Here is a 5,187-nt window from a genome sequence, read left to right as displayed (position 1 = left end):
GAGCGACTGACGGTACCTCACACCACCACCTGAAGACCACTAAATTAGCAGGGAATAAACACCAAGGGAGGCCACTGCTCTTTTTATTACTGCCAAAATCACGGGAATCTCTTAGAAAATTCTAAGCTGTCAGCCCAGCACGTTTCAAGTGCCTTGACAATTCTCTGTCGCTGTTTGATGGCGACATCTCTTAACGTGATGGACAACTTGGCCGGGAAACAGTGCCTTTCTGGCGTGGAGCACACACCCCTCTTTGTCTTCACAGGCTGAACAGCAGAGTCTGCTCTTGCATTTGCAATGTGCTTCAACGTTCAGCATGGTGCCCCACCATGTTAGAGGTGACAAGGGTCAGGAATGCCCACTGGGGGCCCAGAATCGGCTTAGACTCTTTCCTGATTTAAGCAGCTCCCACAACTCCATGTACATTCCAAGAATCCACCCATGTCACTGGTTTGAACTCAATCATCATGTTTTGAACAAGTGCTGGCTGAGTGAAGAATGGGCTTATGCTCAAGAAAAAGCTTCCTGACTCCCACAAACATGTCTCAAGGTGCAGCACACCCAGCACACTGCAGCATGAAGAGACGGCAAGGTGGCCCAGTGGGCATCCAGGGTTCTCAGACACAGCTGCAAACCGTAGAGCCGCTGTCTGAAGGAACCCATCTGGGTCACCACCCCAGCAGCCATTTCACACGTGGAACAGTGCCCAGGTTACTAGTCCTTGCCTTCACTACTAGTGGGGTTGCCCAGTGGAACCTTGGGCTCTGACCATGCCTGTCCTCACAACGTGGACTCAGGGCCGTTTCCTGCCTCCCGACTCTCCAACCCCAACGTGGCCCGTCCAGACCTCCATCTTGTCATAATGAACAAAACAATGAAGAGGAAGGTGAACCTCAAACTAACACTCAGGAAAGCTTCGTGCTAGAAACTAGGATGAGGACAAGAGCTGTGCTAAGCTTTTGCCCATTGAAATGTCATCTACCCACAAAGGTGTTTTCTCTGATTCATGGAACAGCAGTAACTCACTAGTGGATAAGGAATCTGGATGCCAACCAGGTCAGCGGTTCAAACCCCCCAGCTGCTCCGTGGAAGGAAGAGGAGGCTATCTACTTCCATAAAGATTTACAACCTTGGAGACCCAACAGGGGTCGCTATGAGTCAGAATCGACTTGATGGCAGTGAGTTTGGAGTTCTGGCCAGTAATTCACTGGATTCCCTGGGTGGGGCTAGCAGTTAAGCCATCGACGTCTACTCGAAAGGTTGGTGGTTCAAACTCACCCAGAGGCACCTCAAAAGGCAGGCCCAATGATCTGCTTCCACAATGTCACAGCCTTGAAAACCCTGTGGAGCAGTTCTGCTCTGACCACAGGGGACTGTCACGAGTTCAAATCCACTCACTGCCAACCAGCAATAAGTGAACTCCACTGACTCAGGGCATCCATCCCACTCATGTCAGAGCAGGATGGTGCCCTGTGGAGGCCAACGGCTGACTGTTCAGAACCACGTCATCAGGTCTGTCTTCTGGGTGGACTCAACCCGCCAACCTTTCTGTTAGCAGCTGATCAAGTGAACTGTGTGACTGCCCAGGGACTCAGAGACAACTGTTTCTGTCTGTCTGTGTCCATCTGCTTAGCGATTGATTTAAAAAGAAAAAAGCTCCGACCCCTGGAGCTGTAGTTCTTCTTAATGGACCTGCTCAGATACACACAGTCCAGTGGGTCCAGGTGCCCCCATGGTCCCTCCTGGAGCTCAGGTCAAGGGCACAGCCCCATAACTCCAGTCCCAGATGAAGGAAAATAGGACCGGGGTTTAGCAAACACCCAGAGACCCACCCACTGTTCCCTCAGAAACTGAAAAAAGACATTCCCTATTTCTTGAGACACCAAAACACCACCTGAGACCCCAGTGTCACTGTTTAAAGCACCACCAGATGCTGACACTGGAACAGAAGCCTTGCAGGGAGGGGACCGTCAGTGCAGAGCCATAGGGCCAACAAGGGCCCTAGGTGAGACCCAGTGCACCTCAGATCCTGGAGTCCTAGAAAAGGGGGCAGGCAGGGGGAGGCTGTGGTCAGGAAGGTCACATTGGAGCTGTCAGAACCACTCAGCCATGCCCAGAGCTCCGGATGAAGGTTCAGGCCAAGGCTCCGCATGAGTCGGAGGAGGGCTGTGCTCCGTGCCAGTGGGAGGAGGGCTGTGCTCCGCTGAGTTGGAGGAGGGCTGTGCTCCCCTGTGAGTCGGAGGAGGGCTGTGCTCCATGTGAGTTGGAGGAGGGCTGTGCTCCGTGCCAGTTGGAGGAGGGCTATGCTCTGTGCCAGTCGGAGGAGAGCTGCACCCACCGGGTTTTCAGAAACTCATCACCAGGCCTTTCTTCCAAGGTGCCTCTGGGTGGACTCGAACCGCCTACCTCTGGTTGGCAGCCGGATGCATCAACTGTCTGCAACCCCCGGGGGCTCTACCTTGTTTTGGAAAAGAAGATGGAATCGTCTAACACCTGTGCATCCGTGTGCGGAAAGCAGGGGCCTATTGGCACTTCCTGCAAAGCTAAGTGAGGGTAAGATGCTGTTATTGGCATCATCTCCAGAAAGGGACAGCTTCCACATCTTTCCTTAAAAAAAAGAAAAGGGAACAGCACAGTAGCGTTCAGGTACTGATAATCTCATTGTAATTCCTGATAATTCGACGGTGGAGAACTAACAATGGGGGCGTTCGCTGCCAGAAACAGAGAATGCATTTTGGGCGCTGCCTCTCCTCCCCAGGGCCCACCTTCAACAGCAACTTGATCTAGAGGGAGACGGTCCAGTCTGGGAGGGAAACACAACTTTGATGGAGTTGTTTTCTCTCACAAACCGAGCCCATTAAAGAACAGAGAATGTCCCTACTCTACATGGTCAAGGGTCTTCAGACCAGTTCAAGGTAAAAGGCAGTTGGCTGACATTTGAAGGAAATCAGTGGGGCCTGAGGGGTTTTGTTTACGGATCACCTCCAAGTAGCAGGTTCTCGCCTTCATTTTCCCGAGCAGCCCTGCTGCCACGGGAGCCTCAGGATGCTGTGGAAGGAGGCGACAGGAGACACACACAGCGTGTTTGTGGTCTTCAACTCAGTCGCACATTAAAAATCACCAGGCCTACCACAAGGGCTGGTGGCTCAGTGGAAGGCTCTCACTTCCCACGTGGGGAACCCAGGTTCAATTCCCGCCATGGCACGTCACGCAGTCGCCACTATCCATCAGAGGAGGCGCACGTGTTGCTGTGATGGGGAACGGGTTTCACCTGGGATTCCAGAAAGAGAGAGACAGGGAAGAAAGTCCTGAGGCTATGCTTCCCAAAGCTGGCCAGTGAAACCTGGGGTCACCAGGGTCCCACCCGGCAGCTAACTACAGGACTGGTGCAGTCCAGGGATAGCCAGTGAAACCCTGGGGTCACCAGGGTCCCACCTAGCAGCTAACTACAGGACTGGTGTAGGCCAGGGCCGGCCAGTGAAACCCTGGGGTCACTAGGGTCCCACCTGGCAGCTGACAATGGGCTCTGCAGGCAAGGGCCAGCCAGTGAAACCCTGGGGTCACCAGGGTCCCACCCGGCAGCTGACGACAGGACTGGCATTGGCTGGGCAATGTTTGGTTCCTCTGTGCGTAGAGTCGCCATGAATCATGGCCAACATGACAGCAGCTTCAACAGCAGGTCCAACACAGAGAAATCAAACATGTGGTCTCTGTTTCCTTCATCCACACACGGGCTGAAGCCAGAGGGGAGCCGGAACAAGACACGCATGAAGAAGCAGATGAAGCATCCTTTGATCTTAACACGGGTGACTTTTCCCTCCATAATGCGTGGCTGAAGCCTAGTTTTCACTGAGATGTGGTGCAGAGAACATTAGGACAGACCGCCTCTGACAGATAAACCCAGAGCCACGGGAGGGACAAGAGCAGAGACTTTCTGCAGAGCCTGAAAGGGGAGGAGGGCCTTGTTGGGTCTGCAGGTGAACCAGGGCACCCAGGGGCCGGATGAGCTGGGGTGCAGCTCTGCTGAGCCAGGCCTGCTGGGAGCCTGGGGGGCTGCAGAGGGGGTTACTTCTGGGGTAACTGGGGCAGCCTGTTTCAAACATTTTCTCCGTCTTACAGCCTGAACAGCTCAGATCACAGCAAAGACTTCCCTGCTCCCTTCGTCACACAGAGCACCGTGGGCACGACCTTGTGGCACCTGCATGCCTACAGCTCACCTGTTACAACCCAATTCCACGTGAGGGTTTCCTCCCCGAGAGCCACCATTTCGTGCCCTCTTGGTGCACTCCCTTGCTCACTCATCTTATGCAAGCTGACTTGGCACATCGCTATGTCCTCAGACCCCTCACTTTGGAACGACCCTGCCGTCAGGCACCGTCACCACCCTGCCCCTGGCTGCACACTCAAGGATGAAGTGCTTCTGTCTCAGCCAGCTCCAAACGCAGACGCAGCTGGAACGGAATTTACTGGACAGCTGCAGAGTAAAGCCTCCCTGGGATGTGTTATCCTTGGGAGGCAGGAATGGAAGGACAGGCCCTCAACTAGTGGGCTGTCAGCTCTTCTCGTTACTTGCCAGGGATTCGATTCTGACTCACAGCGACCCCAAGCATATCAGAGTAGAACTGCCCAGAGCATTTCCAAAGATGTGACATTTTGGAAGCTGACTGCCAGGCCTGCCTTCCAAGGTGCTGCTGTGTAGGTTCGAACCACCAACCTTTCAACTAGTCATGAACCACTTAAGTATTTGTGCCACCCGAGGACTTCACTTAAAATCTCCACAAACCAAACTCATGCCATTGAGACGACTTCTATGAGCGACACCCACGGGGTGTCCTTCTCTATAGAGGCAAACTGCCTCACCTTGCTTCCATGGACTGGCTGGTAGGTTTGAGCCACCAACCTTCTGGTCAGCAGCCAAATGCCTCAACCACTACCTTACCAGGACTCCTTTGCTTAAAATCTAGAAGGCAGCAGGTGTGTGTGTCCCAGCAAGTACCACACAGGCAGCGTGCCCGTGGCTGAGAGCCTGGCTGCACCTGGCATTGGGGGGGGGTGAGTTTCAGAGATGATCTCAGTGGAGACAGGATGTGAACCACAGTCCCAGACACAAACCAGGAGAAGCCACTGTGTAAGAATCAGTAACATCAGGAGCAGACAGCAGTCACTGCCAGCAGGCCACAGAACGAG

At 53.8% G+C, this 5,187-nt stretch overlaps 1 protein-coding gene across 1 annotated transcript in view; it reads right to left on the bottom strand.

The window, feature by feature from the left end:
• SMOC2 (SPARC related modular calcium binding 2) overlaps positions 1–5,187 on the bottom strand; it is a 285,658-nt gene that overhangs the window by 204,492 nt on the left and 75,979 nt on the right.

Source organism: Orycteropus afer, unplaced genomic scaffold, assembly GCF_000298275.1.
Source record: "Orycteropus afer afer isolate SDZICR_OR568_19922 unplaced genomic scaffold, OryAfe1.0 scaffold00273, whole genome shotgun sequence".
In the NCBI taxonomy this organism is placed as follows: domain Eukaryota; kingdom Metazoa; phylum Chordata; class Mammalia; order Tubulidentata; family Orycteropodidae; genus Orycteropus; species Orycteropus afer.
Note: the sequence above shows the minus strand (reverse complement) of the source record. Positions and strands in the feature narration are given on the sequence as shown.